This window comes from Lipotes vexillifer, unplaced genomic scaffold (assembly GCF_000442215.2).
Source record: "Lipotes vexillifer unplaced genomic scaffold, Lipotes_vexillifer_v1.1 scaffold691, whole genome shotgun sequence".
In the NCBI taxonomy this organism is placed as follows: Eukaryota; Metazoa; Chordata; class Mammalia; order Artiodactyla; family Lipotidae; genus Lipotes; species Lipotes vexillifer.
The window spans coordinates 3,669,122-3,690,538 of NW_006788040.1; the positions used below are offsets into that span (position 1 = coordinate 3,669,122).

Genomic DNA, 21,417 nt, shown 5'->3' on the forward strand with positions numbered 1-21,417 from the left:
CATGTGGGATCTCCCCGGACCGGGGCACGAACCCGTGTCCCCTGCATCGGCAGGCGGACTCTCAACCACTGCGCCACCTGGGAAGCCCTAAAACTTTTTTTTTTTTTTTTTAAACTTTCTGGCCACGCCACACAGCTTGTGGGATCTTATTTCCCATACCAGGGATTGAACCCGCACCCCCTGCAGTGGAAGCGTGGAGTCTTAACCACTGGACCGCCATTGAAGTCCCAGTTTTAAAGCTTTTGAGACCTGACTTCCAAATCTACCATCTTGCAGCTTAAGTCCACAGAAGAGACAATGGATCAATGACTAAGGCATCCTGGCTGATGATGACCTCTGGGCATTCTGTAGTCAACCAACCATACTGTTACCTTAACTAGAGAAGGCCTCCCAACTTCAGGGAGACCCTCTTAATGGAGGTCAGAGGTCAAGTCCAAGGCCAAAGACCCAAAAAGCATGAGGCTTGGGAGGCTAGAACCATAGCCAAGCCCTTCCTCAGCTCCATTAAATAACAGGAGACAATTCAAGAACAAGGGATTGGGAAAGGAAAGGTGGCCACAGAGGGTACAACCTGGGCTCTCAAGGGGTCTGCACAACCTAACAGGCACAATCATACCACAACTGCAAAACGAGAATTACAATGTCACATACTTGAGGGGTTTGTGAGGCTAAAACAAGTGAATACATACAAAGCCCTCAGCAGTACCCAGCCCACCAAGTGCTTGATAAATGTTAGCCACTTTTACTACTACACAGGGAGAGCCGTTACCACCAGCACCTCCTGCTGCTCCCCAACCCCCAGGTCTCTGGAGGCCCTGAAGTACTCTGATGGCTGGCTGGGTGGTAGCAGTAGTTCGAGAGTAGTTATTCCCACCATTGGGCAGATTTCTCCCTACCCCCCTGGGGTGACATGAGGATGGACAGGAGATCATCTGGGAAGTGCTCTGAATTCCTTAGGAGTCAAGGAATCCTAAAAATTCAATGAGATATTCATTCATTCATTCACCAACATTTACTGAGCACCTACTATGTGCCAGATATTTCACTAGGTGCTGGAGACACAGACAGTTAAAACAAGTCCTCTCGAGGGATTAAGAGCTGTTTACTTAGAAGACAGCCAAGTACATAGACAATGACAACCCACTGTGATCAATGCTACAGGACAACCAGTTCAGGCCTGCAAGGTGGGGGAGATGATCAGACAGGAAGCACCAAGTAGTGGTCTAGCAAAGAAGCGGGTGTGTGTGACAGGAACTGGTGCTCAGGAGGTGGGAACAGCACAAAGCAAAGACACAGAGGTAAACAACTGGGGCTGGCAGAAGTGGCAAGCAGTTGTGTTTGACTGGAACTTGGAGAGAGGCTGGAAGTGAGGAGTAGGAGAGATGAGGCAGGAGAACCCAGCAGAGGTCAGAGCTCAAAAGGCTCTGACCGCCATGCTAAGGAATGTGAGTTTCAGCCTGAGAGCAATGAGGATCCACTGATGGATATTCAAGCAGAATTTTTTTTTTTAAAGGATTCCCCACTTGCCCAAGTAATATTCTCTCTCTGGAGTTATTTGTTCCTCTCTGTGTGAAGCGAAGAAGAACACAAAAACCATTCCTGTGCTCTGATAATTTATCAGTGACCTATCTTAGGCAAAAAGACCTGTTCAGGGCTTCCCTGGTGGCACAGTGGTTGAGAGTCTGCCTGCTGATGCAGGGGACGCGGGTTCGTGCCCCGGTCCGGGAAGATCCCACATGCCGCAGAGCGGCTGGGCCCGTGAGCCACGCCCACTGAGCCTGCGCGTCCGGAGCCTGTGCTCCGCAATGGGAGAGGCCACAGCAGTGAGAGGCCCACGTACCACAAAAAAAAAAAAAAAGACCTGTTCAGAAAAAGAAATACCTACAAGCAACAGATGCCCCTTTAGCTTTCAGAAATACACCAAAGCGTGAAACTCATAACCAAGCAATGTTTGCTCACCATCAGCACATCAGGCTTTGGTGCCAGGCGTGGGGGTTTTCAGGAAGTGAGTAGTCAAGACATGCAACAGCTTCAAAGGATGACTAGAAAAAGATGAAAGTCCAAGCCCAGAGCCAGCAGGATCAACAGACTGAATTTCTTCTGAAACACTTTTAGGAAGTGAAACAAGAAGGATGGGAGAAGTCCTGTGTACATAAAGGTCTCTGTCTGCAGATGGAAGTAACACCCCCAAAACCAGGCCCCCAGTGGGCATCAACTGCCTAGGGTCAAGGCACCCACCACAACAGGCTCTGACAAATGTCCTTGTCCAGCCCCGACATATGCCAGTGTTCGGTGGTGGCGGGGGGAAGGGGAAGGTATTATTTGAGAGCTGAGGTAAAGGCTCCAGGTCACACTACCAAGAAGCTGCTAAGCTGGGACTGGAACCCAGGGTTAACTGATGGGGAGTCGAGGAGTGCTTTTTCCATCACACCTCTAAGCTATTCACGTCGCTCAGGTGAAGCCTCTGCTCAAACCACACTCAACAGATAATCTCTACACAACCTCTAAGGGATCTGAGTCTTTGTAAACTAGTGAAGTCACTCTTCATGAAGCTGCTCTAAGAGGTCGAAGGAGCCTGGTGGGCTCAACTCAGGACAGGGAGCCAGATGCTCTGAGCTCTGCTCATGTTCCTACCATCTGTGACAAGTCACTTCATCTCAAATCCTCCCTTGGAAGGATGGGGATAAGGTGACAATATTAAGTTTCCGTGAATTCAATGGAACTAGGAGAACAGATCGTAGAGTTTAAAAACAGGCACTACAGTAATATTTATATCACAGCTTTCTTCAGAAACATGTGGAAACCCTCAAGGGTTCGTTAAGGCTTATAATACCTAGGAGTGGGTAGGAAATCAGCAGGTCTGTGCTGCTATCAGGGAAACTGAGGCAGAACTGGAGCAAGTGAATGTCTCTGCAAAGGAATAAGGCTCAGACTCACAAAGCCTCATCCTCTGGCCATGAAACCACCTTACCAGCTCCTGGACAAGATGTGGCTCCCCAGTCAAGAAGCCATGGGACCTGTACTTTTCTCAGAGACACAGACCCTTCCCTTGGGAATGTTCTTCAAGAACCCAGGACCAAAAGATCCCCTAGCGGTCATGTGGTTCCTCTCTTCACTCCAAAAAGAATGCAGCTCAACCACTCTCAAGAGAGGTTCTAGATATTGTTTTTTTCCTTTTTAAAAAAATTAATTTCTTTAGTTTTTTGGCTGTGTTGGGTCTTCATGGCTGTGCACAGGCTTTCTCTAGTTGCAGCAAGTGGGGGCTACTCTTCGTTGAGGTGCGTGGGCTTCTCTTGTTGTGGAACACGAGCTCTAGGTGCGTGGGCTTCAGTAGTTGTGGTGTGTGGGCTCAGTAGCTGTGGCTCACAGGCTGTACAGTGCAGGCTCAGTAGTTGTGGCACATGGGCTTAGTTATTAGTTACTCTGCGGCATGTGGGATCTTCCCGGACCAGGGCTCAAACCCGTGTCCCCTGCATTGGCAGGCGGATTCCCAACCACTGCACCACCAGGAAAGTCCTGGATATTCTTACATTCATTTCATGGCCAGCCTGTTTTATGTCTCACAGTTCTCAATAGTCAGGAAAAACTTCCTCTCTTGCCCTGAAAGGTAATCAGTTATAGCAATAGCCTACAGGACTGTTTCATCCTGAAGAAAGTGAATCAAATACTCCTTATGAAGATCAGACGAGAAGCAAGAAGGCTACATCTTTATATAGGTGCAAATTTAATGGTAGCTAAAAATACTAAATAGCCCCTACACCCCAACCTAGCTCCAGCCTCTCCTTTGTCTCTGCACTTACAGGTCCGTGAGAGCCTGGGTGGGAACCCTGGCTCTTGTCTATACTACCCGATTGACCTTACAGGTGTGATTTAACCTCTCTGTGCCTAGTTTCCTCGTGGATAAAATGGGGATAACAAGAGTGGCTACCTCACAAAGGTTGCTGGGAAGCTTAAATGCGGCATTATAAGTGCCTAGCACAGGGCTTAGTACACAGTAGGAGCTCAGTAACCAGTAGCTAGCATTTCCATCAGTACTTTTGGCGTTATTACAGGTGTCCCCAGTTAACTTGTCCGTGAGGCGCCTACGGACAGACCAAGCCCAACCCCACGCCAGAGGAGGCGGCGCCGGGCCGTTTCTTAGTTTTTCCTTTTTGAACCTTGGCAAAGAGATAAGGCCCTGAACGACGAGGAGGCCTCAGGATAGCCACGGGGGTGACTGTGCAGGGGGAACCAGTACCCGAAGAGAAGTTTCCTGTCTGGCCAGGCGCAGGCTCCCTCAGGCCTAAGTCTAGGAGTCTCTCCGGGAGGGCGCCCTGGGAGGGAATGCGGACTTGGGGTGGCTGGGGTGCAGGCCGGCGGCCAAGGGGGCGCGAATGAATGAACCCGCAGCCCTTCTGCCTCGTCCTGGCTTGCGAAGCCACTCTAGCCCCTCCAGCTCCCTGTCCTCTCCGTGACCTCTGACCCCAGAAACCCCTCACCTCAGACCCCTGACTCCCCGCCCCACCACTTCTCCGGCCTCGTCGGGCTTCCCGTTTCCTCACCCACAGGTCCGAACGGCTCCCGGAGCCACGGCGCTGCTCGACGCGGCAGTAAAATGTCTGCGGCCTTGTCCCCCTGCTCTCCCCGTGCGTCCGTGCCGCCGGCAGCTCCGAGGCCCACGGCTGTCACCTGCCGGGCGGAAGTGAGCTGCCCGCGCGCGGGCACTTCCGGTGGACGCACGGGCTGGGGGCGGGGTCAAGGGTGCACTGGCTGGGGCGGGGGTTGGTGCCCGCGGGGTGGGGGCAGAAGGGGCGGGACCTACCGGAATTAACTCCGCCCCCGACACGTCCTTCTCTGCCGCCGTCTTCGGTAGAGCGCGGAGAAAAACTAGGTCAGCTGACCGTTAAGCAATTTAACGTGATGGAGATGGAAAAGTTCGTAAAGACTTTGAGGTCCGTTTCCCTTCTGTGTTACAGACGGGAAAACTGAGGTTCTGAAAGGGGCAGGTGTTGCTCAAGAGCACTTACCTTGTGAAGGGAAGAGTTAAACTAGAGCTGTAAGTCTAGTCTAGCGCTTGCAGCCCTTCAGTGCAGCCCTTAGGGGAATTCCGAGTTTTACGGGAAAACCTCAGGCCCTCCAAGGAGAACTTGATAATGTCCCATTTCCCCTTTTGCTGGGTCTGCCAGGACCTCAATTGCTATAGCTATCTCGCTCCCAACTCTGGTACTATTAACTTTCTCCTCCTCCTAGATAATTTCTGATCATTCGCTTTAAAATATTTAAAATAATATTTGCATTGTAGAGAAATGGAAATATACTAGTAAGCAAAAGGAGATAAAAAAATCATCTGCAATCCCACCGACTTGAGACAATCATTTTTAACATTTTGGTGAATACCCTTCCAGACTCGACATATCATGCGGTATTTTTAACTCACCAAGATATTGGTAAAGCTTTCCCAACACAATAAATACATTTCTATTTGGTGCTTTCCAATGCCTGCATGGAATTCTACAGTATGGGTGGCATCACTGTTCTAAAAAACAATCCCCTACAGCTGAACACTTAGGTTGTCACCAAACTTTTAATATTATAAAATATATTGATAAATAAGCATGCACAGCCAAGTCTGTATGTCCCATCTAATCCAGATATTACTGTTTTAATAGTTAATATAGTTTTCTATGTTTAATCAGCCTCAACTACTTTTTTAAAAAATTTATTTATTTTATTTATTTACTTTTGGCTGCATTGGGTCTTCACTGATGCGCGCTGGCGTTCTCTAGTTGCGGCGAATGGGGACTACTCTTCGTTGCAGTGTGCGGGCTTCTCATTGCAGTGGCTTCTCTTGTCGTGGAGCACGGGCTCTAGGCGCGTGGGCTTCAGTAGTTGTGGCACACGGGCTTAGTTGCTCCACGGCATGTGGGATCTTCCCAGACCAGGGCTCGAACACGTGTCCCCTGCATCGGCAGGTGAATTCTTAACCACTGTGCCACCAGGGAAGTCCCTCAACTACTTTTTATAAAATGTTATTTTAAAAATAATTATAGACTTACAGGAAATTGCAAAAATAGTACACAAAGGGTATCATGTACCCCTCACCCAGCTTCCCTCCATGGTGACACTTTATATATTGGTAGTATAATATTGAAACCAGGATATTGTCATTGGAACAATACCATTAACTACATTACAGACCTTACTCCACTTTTAAAATCCTCTTCTGAAGTAGACAGGAAACAAATAGAATTCTATATGTACATGCCATGTTCCGTGTGCTATATACAGCTGTCTGGAGGAACCACCATTACCCTAATGATAAATGTTGGCAAATGCCATCAGCCTCATTGGAAAACAAAATTTCACTGGGAATGTGACATGAAAGAGAAGAATTATCCAACAAAACAAACCAAGGAACTTAAAGGTACCAAGCTGGACAGCTAATGTGAAAGTGACAAGTTAGTGGTAGAAGCAGTCAGAGATTGAAGATTTCGGAGGAGACAGAAGCCACAGTGTCAGTTTGCTCAGGAAGGATATCCTGAGGAAAATGACATTTTGTGCTAGGCTTTGCCCAATAAGAACACAGTTGCATAGGCTGAGACAGAAAGAAAATGTAATCCAGGGACAACAGTGTAGAGGCAGGAAGGCAAGGGAACCAGACACCTGGGTCCTTCAGAAAGCAGTTCCCAAGTCCCTGATCTGAATCATGCCCTGGACTGGGTGTTGGATAGTTGCATGGCTGAGGCAAAGGCCCTGCTCTTGCTGACTCTACTGTTTGTCTGGGGAGGATGACAGAGCAGCAGACATGAGTGTGATTGGTGCTGTGGTAGGGGATGGGCTGGGGGCTGTGGGAGTCCAAAGCGGGAAGTGCAGAGCAACAATGAATGTTTATGGAGCACCTATGGTGGGCCAGGCAGTGTGCAGAGGGTCTCATTTCCTTCTCACTTCAGCCCCACTTTATCCAGGTGGAGGGTTGTTGCAACTCCAAGAGCTTAAGCCAAACAGTGTGTGAGTGGCAGCGCTGAGGGACTGGCCCCAGAGCCCTTGGATATGTGCTCTCACAAGTCCCACTCATTCACCTAAAATATATTTGTCACTAAACCAGCCATATTGGGAATACAACAATGAGCAAAAGGCAGCACGATCCCTCCTTGGGGCTGTGGTGGAGTGTGGGAGAAAGACAAACAAAGGGATAATTATAACACCACTCAGGGATGGCTTCCTGGAGGAGGTGACATCCAGCCTGAACTGTGAAAGATGATATTCCTCCTACTAACAGTTACTGTGAACGAGTCACTGTGCTTGGCTTTTTCACATATTAACCCACTGAACTCTCTGGAGCAACAATTCAATCCCATGACTGTCTCCAAGGAAAGATGAGAAGACTTAGGCCAGTGGGCAGAGCCGATTTCTCCCCCACTCCCCTGTGGGCCTGGGCCTTCTCTCCCACAGCTCAGCCTGACAGGAAAACTAAAAGGATGCTACTAATAAGAGGAGGCCAAAGGCCGGATAGTTACAGCTTGCAGAGGTGGGAGATGGAAGCAGGGAAAGGGGGCGTTTGGGGGCTTCCCGCTCCACCGCCACCACCAAACCCAGCTGGTCACACGACCGAGTCACACTCATCATCAAACGCTGACCGCTGTGGCTAGAACAGTCGCTCCTGGGGCACGTGTGGTTCACCCTGGCTCTCTGAGACTCCAGGATGGGTGGAGCAGAGCCGATGATGGCCAAGCCCACCTGGAGAGAGAACCAGCTTCTCCCAACAAATACACCATTACTAACAACATCACCTCCTGATTGGAGGAGGACGTTTTTCATTTTCTACCCTGCCCTACTGAGCTGGCTGATGTTGGACAGGCCTGTGCACCTCTTTGGGCCTCAATTTCTCCACTCTGAGAACTCTGAACCCATCATGGGCCAAGTACTTTGTATACCCTTGACCTCCATCACTTTATTTAACCCTCACTGTTCTCAAGAGGTGGGTGCTACGATAACCCTCACTTTACAGGTGAGCACACTGAAGCCCTGAGAGGCTGAGGAACTTTCCCAACTTCACAAGGCAACAATGTGCCGAGCTGGGAGTCCAGGCCACAGGGCTGGTGACTGCAGGGCCCAGGCTTTCCCCCTTGTCCCATCCTCACCTGCCAATGAGGTCTCATCCAATCAGAGGAAGGTGGTGTCGAGAATTGACCTGGTGCTGTGTGACCTTCAGCAAGTTCCTTCCTCTTTGTGACACACAGAAGCTCAGAGCACGCCCTTCCCACCCTCTCTCCACACTGATGCATAATAAACGTTGAACAAATTAAATATTCTTTCTGTCTGTGCCCACTAGAGGGCGCACGGGTGACATTAATTGCCACCCTTCCCTTCCAATGGAATTGTTGCATGGGCAGCCCCACGTCAGCCTTTCTACGTCTAGACCTTCTTTCTAGATTCTTCTTCCTGTGATTATTATTCCTCTACTTCAGTTTGTGTGTGCTTGTTTTTATCTTACACATTTCTAAAAGTTGCAGCAGAGCCTTTCTGGAAGGAAGCAGGTGACTGTCCACGAGCCTCACTGACTAGGCCAGTGTCCCACCTGCTGAAGGTGGGCAGCACCATCTCCCCCCGCCCTGCCCAGGCCAGGACTGGCACAGCCCCCAGGGCAGAGGGGCCTAGAGTCTGCCCAGGACCCCTCCTCCGCTGCCCCCATCTCTCCCTGCTGCAAATGTTCTCATTACACCATCGCTGGGCTTCCCAGGAACAAAATGCTGCTCAACCCTCCTGGTTTCTCCGCCACTGCAGGCTGCTTCTCAAAGGGCTTCTCAAAGGGCTCTGCTCTCCTCACTCAGGTGCCCCTGAGAGGGCTGGATGACTCTCCACTGGTGCAATCGAAAAGGCCCAGACTCTGAAACACACCTGGGTTCAAATCCCCAGCTGGACCTCACTTTCCAATTTGGAAAATGGGGCTGATTGAGCCTTCGTGCAAAGCTGTTACAGAGATTAAATTGTAGAACTTCTGTAGAGTGCTTGGCAACCTAGAAACCCTCCTTCAAGGCAGCTGTTATTTGTGTTAATATTAGTTCAGCTCAGCCACTTCCTGACTGTGTCTGTGAGCACATGACGTAGCTTCTTTGAGCCTCAGCTTCCCTATCTAGAAAGTGGTACTAATACTCTATACAGATGTCAAGAAAATTACAGTAGATGTTGTAGGTAATATTCCTAGAGCAACAGCTAGCAGGCACTAAATAAGCATAGTGATTACATTTATTAAAGGCCATAGATTAGGGCACAGAGAAAATGTCAATAAATTCCAATATAGAAGAACTGGAGTTCATACATCCTTCTTTGATAACAATCTACAAAACTAGAAATTAAAAATATAACCGGAAAACTACCCCTACACCTGGCAAATAAAACCCTTCCTTTTAAACAACTCCCGAGACTTCTGGGTCAGGTAGTGGATTCAACATGGGCATGTGATTCTGCTCCTTTCTGAAATCCTACTAAAATAACAGTAAGGGAACTTTTAAATTTTGACAAACTATAGATAAAATAAAATTTGCCTTTTAAACCATTTTTAAGTGTACACTTTAATGGGATTAAGTAGATTCACATTGTTGTGCAACCATCACCACCATCCATCTCCAGAGCTTTTTCATCTTTCCAAACTGACACTCTAAACCCATTAAACACTAAACTCCCCATTTCCCCCTTCCCTTAGCCCCTGGCAACCACGATTCTACTTTCTATATCTACAAATTTGACTGTTCTAGGTACCTCATGTAAGTGTAATCATAGTGTTTGTCCTTTTGTGTCTGGCTTAATTCACTTAGCATAATGTCCTAAAGGTTCATCCATGTTGTGGCATGTGTCAGAATTTCATTCCTTTTTATGGTTGAATAACATTCCATTGTATGGATAGACCATATTTTATTATATTTATCCATTCATCCATCAGTGGACAGTTGTGTTGCTTCCACCTTTTGGCTATTGTGAATAATGTTATAGAAACATTGGTGTACAATGGGGGAAATAGACTCCACTCTTGGAGGGCACACACAAAGTAGGGTGCGCATTGGGACCCAGGGCAAAGAGCAGTGACCCCATAGGAGACTGAACCAGACCTACCTGCTAATGTTGGAGGATCTCCTGCAGAGGCTGTGGCTCACTGTGGGGACAAGGACACTGGCAGCAGAAGTTCTGGGAAGTACTCCTTGGCGTGAGCCCTCCCAGAGTCTGCCATTAGGCCCACCAAAGAGCCACATAGGCTCCAGTGCTGGGTCACCTCATGCCAAACAACCAGTAGGGAGGGAACCCAGCCCCACCCATCAGCAGACAAGAGGATTAAAGTTTTACTGAGCTCTGCCCACCAGAGCAACACCCAGCTCTACCCACCACCAGTCCCTCCCATCAGGAAGCTTGCACAAGCCTCTTAGATAGCCTCATCCACCAGAGCAACACCCAGCTCTACCCACCACCAGTCCCTCCCATCAGGAAGCTTGCACAAGCCTCTTAGATAGCCTCATCCACCAGAGGGCAGACAGCAGAAGCAAGAAGAACTACAATTCTGCAGCCTGTGGAAGGAAAACCACATTCACAGAAAGGTAGACAAAATGAAAAGGCAGAGGACTTTGTACCAGATGAAGGAACAAGATAAAACCCCAGAAAAACAACTAAATGAAGTGGAAATAGGCAAACTTCCAGAGAAATAATTCAGAATAATGATAGTGAAGATGATCCAGGACCTCGGAAAAAGAATGGATCAAAGATTGAGAAGATGCAAGAAATGTTTAACAAAGACCTAGAAGAATTAAAGAACAAACAAACAGAGATGAACAATACAATAATTGAAATGAAAAATACACTAGAAGGAATCAATAGCAGAATAACTGAGGCAGAAGAACGGATACATGACCTGGAAGACAGAATGGTGGAATTCACTGCCAGGAAACAGAATAAAGAAAAAAGAATGAAAAGAAATGAAGACAGCCTAAGAGACCTCTGGGACAACATTAAACGCACCAACATTTGCATTATAGGGGTCGCAGAAGGAGAAGAGAGAGAGAAAGGACCTGAGAAAATATTTGAAGAGATTATAGTCGAAAACTTCCCTAATATGGGAAAGGAAATAGCTATCCAGGTCCAGGAAGTGCAGAGAGTCCCAAGCAGGAAAAACCCAAGGAGAAACACGCCAAGACACATAGTAATCAAATTGACAAAAATTAAAGAAAAATTATTGAAAGCAACAAGTGAAAAATGACAAATAACATACAAGGGAACTCCCATAAGGTTAACAGCTGATTTCTCAACAGAAACTCTACAAGCCAGAAGGGAGTGACACGATATATTTAAAATGATGAACGGGAAGAACCTACAACAAAGATTACTCTACCCGGCAAGGATCTCATTCAGATTCGATGGAGAAATCAAAAGCTTTACAGACAAGCAAAAGCTAAGAGAATTCAGTACCACCAAACCAGCTCTACAACAAATGCTAAAGGAACTTCTCTAAGTGAGAAACACAGGAGAAGAAAAGGACCTACAAAAACAAACCCATAACAATTAAGAAAATGGTAATAGGAACATACATATTGATAATTACCTTAAACGTGACTGGATTAAATGCTCCAACCAAAAGACACAGGCTCGCTGAATGGATACAAAAAAAAAAACCCTATATGTACTGTCTACAAGAGACCCACTTCAGACCTAGGGACACATACAGACTGAAAGGAAGGGTATGGAAAAAGATATTCCATACAAATGGAAATCAAAAGAAAGCTGGAGTAGCAATACTCATATCAGATAAAATAGACTTTAAAATAATGTTACAAGAGACAAGTAAGGACACTACATAATGATCAAGGGATCAATCCAAGAAGAAGATATAACAATTACAAATATATATGTACCCAACATAGGTGCACCTCAATACATAAGGCAACTACTAACAGCTATAAAACAGGAAATCGACAGTAATACAATAATAGTGGGGGACTTAACAACTCACTTACACCAATGGACAGATCATCCAGACAGAAAAGTAATAAGGAAACACAAGCTTTAAATGAGACGAGACCATATAGACTTAACTGATATTTATAGGACATTCCATGCAAAAACAGCAGATTACACTTTCTTCTCAAGTGCGCTTGGAACATTCTCCAGGATAGATCACATCTTGGCAAGGTCACAAATCAAGCCTCAGTAAATTTAAGAAAACTGAAATCATATCAAGCATCTTTTCTGACAAATCATATTGAGCATCTTTTCCGACCACAACGCTATGAGATTAGACATCAATTACAGGGGAAAAAAAACATGAAAAACACAAACACATGGAGGCTAAACAATACGTTACTAAATAACCAAGAGATCACTTAAGAATCAAAGAGGAAATCAAAAAATACCTAGAGACAAATTACAATGAGAACACGATGATCCAAAACCTATGGGACGCAGCAAAAGCAGTTCTAAGGGGGAAGTTTATAGCAATACAAGCCTACCTCAAGAAACAACAAACATCTCAAATAAATAATCTAACCTTACACCTAAAGCAATTAGAGAAAGAAGAACAAACAAAACCCAAAGTTAGTAGAAGGAAAGAAATCATAAAGATCAGAGCAGAAATAAATGAAATAGAAACTAAGAAAACAATAGCAAAGATCAATAAAACTAAAAGCTGTTTCTTTGAGAAGATAAACAAAATTGATAAACCTTTAGCCAGACTCATCAAGAAAAAGAGGGAGAGGACTCAAATCAATAAAATTAGAAATGAAAAAGGAGACGTTACAACAGACACCGCAGAAATACAAAGCATCCTAAGAGACTACTACAAGCAACTCTATGCCAATAAAATGGACAACCTGGAAGAAATGGACAAATTCTTAAAAAGGTATAAGCTTCCAAGACTGAACCGGGAAGAAATAGAAAATATGAACAGACCAATCACAAGTAATGAAATTGGAACTGTGATTAAAAATCTTCCAACAAACAAAAGTCCAGGACCAGATGGCTTCCCAGGTGAATTCTATCAAACATTTAGAGAAGAGCTAACACCCATCCTTCTCAAACTCTTCCAAAAAATTGCAGAGGAAGGAATACTCCCAAACTCATTCTATGAGGCCACCATCACCCTGATACCAAAACCAGACAAAGATACTACAAAAAAAGAAAATTACAGACCAATACCACTGATGAATATAGATGCAAAAATCCTCAACAAAACACTAGCAAACAGAATCCAACAACACATTAAAAGGATCATACACCATGATCAAGTGGGATTTATCCCAGGTATGCAAGGATTTTTCATTATATGCAAATCTATCAATGTGATACACCATATTAACAAATTGAAGGAGAAAAACCATATGATCATTTCAATAGATGCAGAAAAAGCTTTTGACAAAATTCAACACGGATTTATGATAAAAACTCTCCAGAAAGTGGGCATAGAGGAAACCTACCTCAACATAATAAAGGCCATATATGACAAACCCACAGCAAACATCCTCAATAGTGAAAAATTGAAAGCATTTCCTCTAAGATCAGGAACGAGACAAGGATGTCCACTCTCGCCACTATTATTCAACATAGTTTTGGAAGTTTTAGCCACGGCAACCAGAGAAGAAAAAGAAATAAAAGGAATCCAAATTAGAAAAGAAGAAGTAAAACTGTCACTGTTTGCAGATGACATGATACTATACATAGAGAATCCTAAAGATGCCACCAGGCAACTACTAGAACTAGTCAGTGAATTTGGTAAAGTTGCAGGATACAAAATTAATGCACAGAAATCTCTGGCATTCCTATACACTAACAGCAAAAGATCATAAAGAGAAATTAAGGAAACAATCCCACTCACCACTGCAACAAAAAGAATAAAATACCTAGGAATAAACCTACCTAAGGAGGTAAAAGACCTGTACTCAGAAAACTATAAGACACTGATGAAAGAAATCAAAGATGACACAAACAGATGGAGAGATATACCATGTTCTTGGATTGGAAGAATCAATACTGTGAAAATGATTATGCTACCCAAAGCAATCTACAGCTTCAATGCAATCCCTATCAAATTACCATGGCATTTTTTACAGAACTAGAACAAAGAAATCTTAACATTTGTATGGAGACACAAAAGACCCCAAATAGCTAAAGCAGTGTTGAGTGAAAAAAACAGAGGTGGAGGAATCAGACTCCCTGACTTCAGACTGTACTACAAAGACACAATAATCAAGACAATATGGTACTGGCACAAAAACAGAAATATAGATCAATGGAACAGGATAGAAAGCCCAGAGATAAACTCACGCACTTATGGCCAACTAATCTATGACAAAGGAGGCAAGGATATATAATGGAGAAAAGACAGTCTCTTCAGTAAGTGCTGCTGGGATGGGCTTCCCTGGTGGCACAGTGGTTGAGAATCCCCCTACCAGTGCAAGGGACACATGTTCGAGCCCTGGTCTGGGAAGATCCCACATGTTGCGGAGCAACTAAGCCCATGTGCCACAACTACTGAGCCTGCACTCTAGAGCCCGCAAGCCACAACTACTGAAGCCTGTGTGCCTAGAGCCCATGCTCCACAACAAGAGAAGCCACCGCAGTGAGAAGCCTGTGTATGACAATGAAGAGTGGCCCCCACTCACCGCAACAAGAGCAAAGCCCGTGTGCAGCAACTAAGACCCAGTGCAGCCAAAAATAAATAAATAAACTTATTTAAAAAAAGTGGTGCTGGGAAAACTGGACATCTACATGTACAAGAATGAAATTAGAACACTCCCTAACACCATACATAAAAATAAACTCAAAATGGATTAGAGGCCTAAATGTAAGACTGCACACTATAAAACTCTTAGAGGAAAACATAGGAAGAACACTCTTTGACGTAAATCACAGCAAGATTTTTTTGATCCACCTCCTAGAGTAATGGAAATAAAAACAAAAATAAACAAATGGGACCTAATGAAACGTAAAAGCTTTTGCAGAGCAAAGGAAACTACAAACAAGACAAAAAGACAACCCTCAGAATGGGAGAAAATATTTGCCAATGAATCAACAAAGGATTAATCTCCAAAGGATTAATCTCCAAAATATAAATATAAACAGCTCATGCAGCTCAATATTAGGAAAAGCAACAACCCAATCAAAAAATGGGCAGAAGACCTAAATAGACCTAAGTTTCTCCAAAGAAGACATACAGATGGCCAAGAAGCACATGAAAAGCTGCTCAACATCACTAATTATTAGAGAAATGCAAATCAAAACTACAGTGAGGTATCACCTCACACCAGTTAGAATGGGCATCATCAGAAAATCTACAAACAATAAATGCTGGAGAGGGTGTGGAGAAAAGGGAACAGTCTTGCACTGTTGGTGGGAATGTAAATTGATCCAGCCACTATGGAGAACAGTATGGAGGTTCCTTAAAAAACTAAAAATAGAATTACCATATGACCCAGCAATCCCACTACTGGGCATATACCCAGAGAAAACCATAATTCAAAAAGACACATGCACCCCAATGTTCATAGCTGCACTGTTTACAATAGCCAGGTCATGGAAGAAACCTAAATGCCCATCAACAGATGAATGGATAAAGAAGATGTGGTACATATATACAATGGAATATTACTCAGCCATAAAAAGGAACGAAATTGGGTCATTTGCAGAGATGTTGATGGATCTAGAGACTGTCATACTGAGCGAAGTAAGTCAGAAAGAGAAAAACAAATATCGTACATTAACGCATGTATGTGGAACCTAGAAAAATGGTACAGATGAACCGGTTTGCAGGGCAAAAATAGAGACACAGAGTTAGAGAACAAACAAACGTATGGACACCAAGCGGGGAGAGTGGCGGTGGTGGTGGTGGTGGTGGGATGAATTGGGAGATTGGGATTGACATGTATACACTGATGTGTATAAAATTGATGACTAGGGTGTCGCAGTGGTTGAGAGTCCGCCTGCCGATGCAGGGGACACCGGTTTGTGCCCCGGTCCGGGAGGATCCCACATGCCGCGGAGCGGCTGGGCCCGTGAGCCATGGCCGCTGAGCCTGCGCGTCCGGACCCTGTGCTCCGCAACGGGAGAGGCCACAGCAGTGAGAGGCCCGCGGACCGCCAAAAAAAAAAAAAAAAATTGATGAGTAATAAGATCCTGCTGTATAAAAAATAAAATAAAATTCAAAAATTAAAAAAAACCCTCACAGATATGATCTAGACTAGTTGCTGCAGACACATAGATTATTCTGGAAGGAAACATCAGAAACTGATAACATTGATCCTTGTGGGGAAGGGACTTGCATAGTTGAAGGACACCAGAGGGAAGGAGATTTCCCACTGAACTTCCTTTTGAACCTATAAAATTATTTTAAACTTTTCATTTTGAAATACTTTTAGACTTATAGAGAAGTTACAAACATAGAAGAGTGTTCCCATTTACCCTTCACCTGACTTCCTCTAATGTTTATATCTTACCTAACTGTAGTACAAGGATCAAAACCAAAACATCAAAACTCTTCATACGGTGCTAGTACCTAAATGCTAGGCTTTATTCAAATGTCACCAGTTTTCCCACTAATATCTTTTCTGCATCAGGATCCAGGATGCCACATTATACTTCACCATCATGTCTCTTTCAACTCCTCTGGTCCGTGACAGTTTCTCAGTCTTTCCCTTAATTTATCAACGTTAAGCATCATGCATTTTTGGTAATACCACAAAAGTGATGTGCCCTTCTTGGTACGTGGTATCAGGGGATACATGGCACATGATTGCCATAGATCTTATTACTGGTGATGTCAACCACTGTCACCTGGTTGAGGTTTTATCTGTCATGTTTCTCCACTGTAAAGTTACTATTTTTCCTTTGTAATTAATAAATATGTTGTGGGGAAATACTGTGAGATTATACAAAATCCTATTTCATATCGCACTTTTCCCCACTAACTTTAGCATCCCTCACTGGTTCTTGACTGCAACAGTTATCACTATGGTGTTTGCCTAATGATGATTTTCTATTTACCTCATTTCTTCTGTATGTATTAATTGGAATTCTACTGTAAGGAAGAGCTGCCCTTTCTTCCCCATTAATTTATTTATTCAATTATTTATTTCTATTCATATTCGATTTTTAAATTTAAATCCAATTATTAGCCTTAGGAACTCATGAACATTTTTTCTGAGTTATAATCCAATTCTATACTTATTTATTTTGTGGATCATTTTGTCCAGCTTCAGCCTTTGGGGATTCCTTAAGGTTGGCTCCTGTCAATAGCCCTCATCTTTTTTTTTCAGCACTTCCTTACTTTCTGGTACCTCAAGAAATTTCCAGGTTCTTCATCAAGAGATGAATGAAGAAGTGGTATACACACACACACACACACACACACACACACACACACAATGGAATACTACCCATCCATAAAAAAGAATGAAATTTTGCCATTTGCAACAACATGGATGGACTTGGAGGGTATTATGCTAAGTGAAATAAGCAGACAGAGAAAGGCAAATACTTTATGATATCACTTATATGTGGAATCTAAAAAATACAACGAACTAGTGAATATAACAAAAAAGAAATAGACTCACAGATATAGAGAACAAACTAGTGGTTACCAGTGGGGAGAGAGAAGGGGAAGGGGCAATACAGGGGTAGGAGATTAAGAAGTACAAACCATTACATATAAAATAAGCTACAAGAGGGCTTCCCTGGTGGCGCAGTGGTTGAGAGTCTGCCTGCCGATGCAGGGGACACGGGTTCGTGCCCCGGTCCGGGAAGATCCCACATGCTGCGGAGCCGGAGCGGCTGGGCCCTTGAGCCATGGCCGCTGAGCCCGCGCGTCCGGAGCCTGTGCTCCGCAACGGGAGAGGCCACAACAGTGAGAGGTCTGCGTACCGCAAAAAAATAAATAAATAAAAATAAATAAATAAATAAAATAAGCTACAAGAATATATTATACAACACAAGGCATATACCCAGTATTTTCCAATAACTATAAATGGAGTATAACCTTTAAAAATTGTGAATCACTATGTTGTACACCTGTAACATATAATATTGTACAGCAACTACACTTCAACTTAAAAAATAGGGTTAAAAAAAAAAAGGAGTCCTTGTTCATGGAAGATCCAGTGCTCCAATAAAATCAATACAACTTTGGATTAAAAATCTGAAATGGGGAATTCCCTGGCAGTCCGGTGGTTAGGACTCTGAGCTTTACTGCCAAGGGCCCGGGTTCAATCCCTGGTCGGGGAACTAAGACCTTGCAAGCCGTGTGGCGCGGCCAAAAAAAAAAAAGATCTGAAATGATGTCCCGTCCCATCAACCACAAATTAAGCTTTGAGATTATAGAATCACAACCTTTCCCTGGCAAACCCCTCAAATACCCAGCCACCATATGAAAGAAAAACTATTCAAAATGTAATGTTACACATTTTGATAATATTAAACATTTCTTCTGTTAAAAAAAAAACAAAAACATTTCTTCTGTTAAAAAAAAAAAAAGAAATTTCCAGACCCATCTTGTATTTTCTCTGCCCCAGCAACCATTTTTCCAAACAAATTACCCTGGGATCATGATTTTATTAACCACAGATTAAATTTGTTCATTATGCTTTCTTTAGGTTAACATGAACTAGGTTACCTGAACACAGCATCCTGGGTGTGTTATGTGCATTATCTTCAATCCTCATATTACTGCTGCAGGCAGTGTACTATTATTACTGCTGTTTCACACATGGGGAAACTGAGGCTCAAAGCTCAGTTCATCCATCCAGGTGGAGAGTTTGAACTCAGGTCTGTGGGCCTCCAAGCCCAGGCTCTTTTCCCTGATGGAGACTGGAATTTAGGGAGGGCACGAGGAAACTGACAGGTCCACATCAGCATCTAGAAGGATTGTGATGGCTGCCTCAGAGGCTGTGGTGGACGTGTAACGTGTCACTCTGGCTAGACTGAGTGACATTTCCCACAGCTCCCTTCCCTGGGTGGGTCACAGGAGAGGTCCTTGCATGCCTGCCACTGGCCCATCTTCCCCAGGGTTGGGCTTTCAACTTCAACTCCTAGGCCGATGGTGTGTTTGGCTCTGTGAGGAGCAGCCTGGCAGTAGAACTGACCTGGGTTTCAGCCTGTCTGCACGGGCTTGTGCCTGTGGATTCCAGCACGTTCTTGCTCCCCCGCTACTTTACATCCGTCTGCCCTTCCAACAGCCTACCCTGTGGCTTCAAGCTCCAGCAACAGACTCAAGGATACAGCCTTCCAGAGACAGCTTAAGATGCCCCTACAGTCACCCTAAGTTCAAACACTTGTGACAAATCCTTTACTCTCTGTGGCCGGGTGTTTCCACTTGAATCCTACCTGCATCAGAGGAGAGACAGTGGTTCAGAGCAGGTGGGCCCTTAGAGCTCAGGGCCTCCAAGGGTCACCAGCGTCAGGGTCCTCCTGCCAGGCCTGCTCAGAGTCCAGCTTTCCTATCTGTCCTGCAGCTATCAGTGGAGGAGGAGGAGAGTTTCCCAAGCTGATGCTGACAACAAAAAGCTGCAGTTACCTACTGAATCTTACATAAAAATCAGATGCTCTGTGTCATAGGGGGTATTTTGGTAAATGGGCATCCTGGAACTGGGGCACCCTGAGGACAAAGTTGGTGCTGTGACTCCGTGGGTGGGTACCACCACCAGGATGGGGTCATCTGCTCCTCAGGAGCAGGGCTGGGCCTCAGCATCCAGGGTGGGACCCTGCTCCGGAACTCAGTTGGGTAAAGAGACACAGGTGAGCTGGACATCTGTGATGGCCAGACTCTGCAGCTCAGGCTTGGGGTGGCCACCAGGGGGCGCTGAGGCCATGCCCAGATGGCAGTGATGTCCCTAGGGGTGTCAGGGTGACTGGGAGTTAGGAAGAATCCAGGGTAGAGGAATGGGCGTCTCCAAGGTTGAGCAGGGCAAATGCCCACTGTATCTGTAGGAACCCTTGGTGCTTTGGCTCCACCTGCTCCACCTTGGGCAGCTGGAGTACAGATTTGTGTTGGTGCCACCTGGGACCCCCAGGAGGGCTACACTTGTTGGAAGGCCTGAGGCCATCACCATGCAGGGTGGGAGGCTGGATGTGGCAGGCCTCAGCTGCCTGAGGATTTCTGTTACTCCTTCACTACTTACCGATCATGTGACCCACCGACCCCTGTTTAGGCCTCAGTTTCCCCATCTGTACAATAAGGGGGTGGATTGGAAGATCATTCAGGTGACTCCCAGCTTACCAGTAATAATAGAGATGATGGTGGCGATGGTGATGGTGGTGCCACTTGCCAAGAATTCATCATGTGCCAGACTCTGCACAAAAGTCATTTAATTGGGACTTCCCTGGTGGTCTAGTGGTTAGGACTCCACGCTTCCACTGCAGGGGTCGTGGGTTTGATCCTGGTCGGATCCTTTTTTATGGCTGCCGCGCGGCGCAGCCATAAAAAAGGAAAAAGTAATTTAATTGGGCTGTGTCCCTTACTCTGCATGATGACCCCATAGGGTGGGCACAGTTGTCATCCCCATTTCATAGGTGAGGACATAGAGGCTCACACAGCTGGAAAGGAGCTGAGCTGGGAGACAGCACAGCTGGGAAGAGTCTAGCCCAGGATCACATGGGCCTGGGCTTGGACCCAGGTTCTGCCATTTCTGTCAGTGTGACTCTGAGCAAATCACTAGCCCTCTCTGTGCCTCTGTGTCCTCTGATGACCACTCCACAGGGCAGCCATGAGGACCAAAGGAGGTCATGCCCAATGCCTGGTGCCCAGGGAGCATACCGTGGACATCGACCATTGTTCTAGACTAAATGCATCTCTGTCCGTGGTTGAGGTTGAACCATAGTTCACTGGATCCCACAGCCCTGGCTCTCCACTCTCTGGGTAAATCCTTGCAGAAGCAGGAGGTGAGATGCTGCCTGGGTTGAGAACTCCCGTTTCATGACGGGCTCAGGTTGCCCCCTAGAGAAGCCAGGTGGCCACAGCTGCACATCAGGCCTGCTGGGCGCCTAGGAAGCTGCCTGCCCAGCTCCCCAGCCAGGTGTGGCTGCCCTCAGGCTGCACAGATATTCTTGCCTCACCAGGGCAGCAGCCTCTGCCATCCCATCCTGGCAGTCTCAGAGCCGGCCTCTGCCCCCAGGATCTCACCAGACTCTCAGCCCCACTGCCAGGCCCAGCTCACATCCCACTTCTCCACCAGGTCCTGGGAGAGCCCTATGACCAGACGCCCAGCAGCTGCCCCAGCCTTGGGGGTCTCCAGAGCTGCTGATCCCAGACTGCCAGTGCAGGATGGGAGCTGCCTCCACCGATCTTCTGCAGTTGTTAGAGAGTGAAAAAGACTTGGAAGATGCTGAGGAATATAAGGAGGATGCTTAGTACTGGATTCAGTGAAGTTAGAAGCCGGATGTTTTTCTGTACAGCGTGTCTTTGGCATTCAATCCCGG

At 45.6% G+C, this 21,417-nt stretch overlaps 1 protein-coding gene across 1 annotated transcript in view; it reads right to left on the reverse strand.

The window, feature by feature from the left end:
• AP1B1 (adaptor related protein complex 1 subunit beta 1) overlaps positions 1-4,653 on the reverse strand; it is a 55,142-nt gene extending 50,489 nt beyond the window's left edge. The window contains exon 1 of the mRNA XM_007461168.1: positions 4,542-4,653. The gene's annotated coding sequence lies outside the window, so the exon portion shown is untranslated. The remainder of the gene's footprint in view (positions 1-4,541) is intronic.
• Between the last annotated feature and the right edge of the window lie 16,764 nt (positions 4,654-21,417).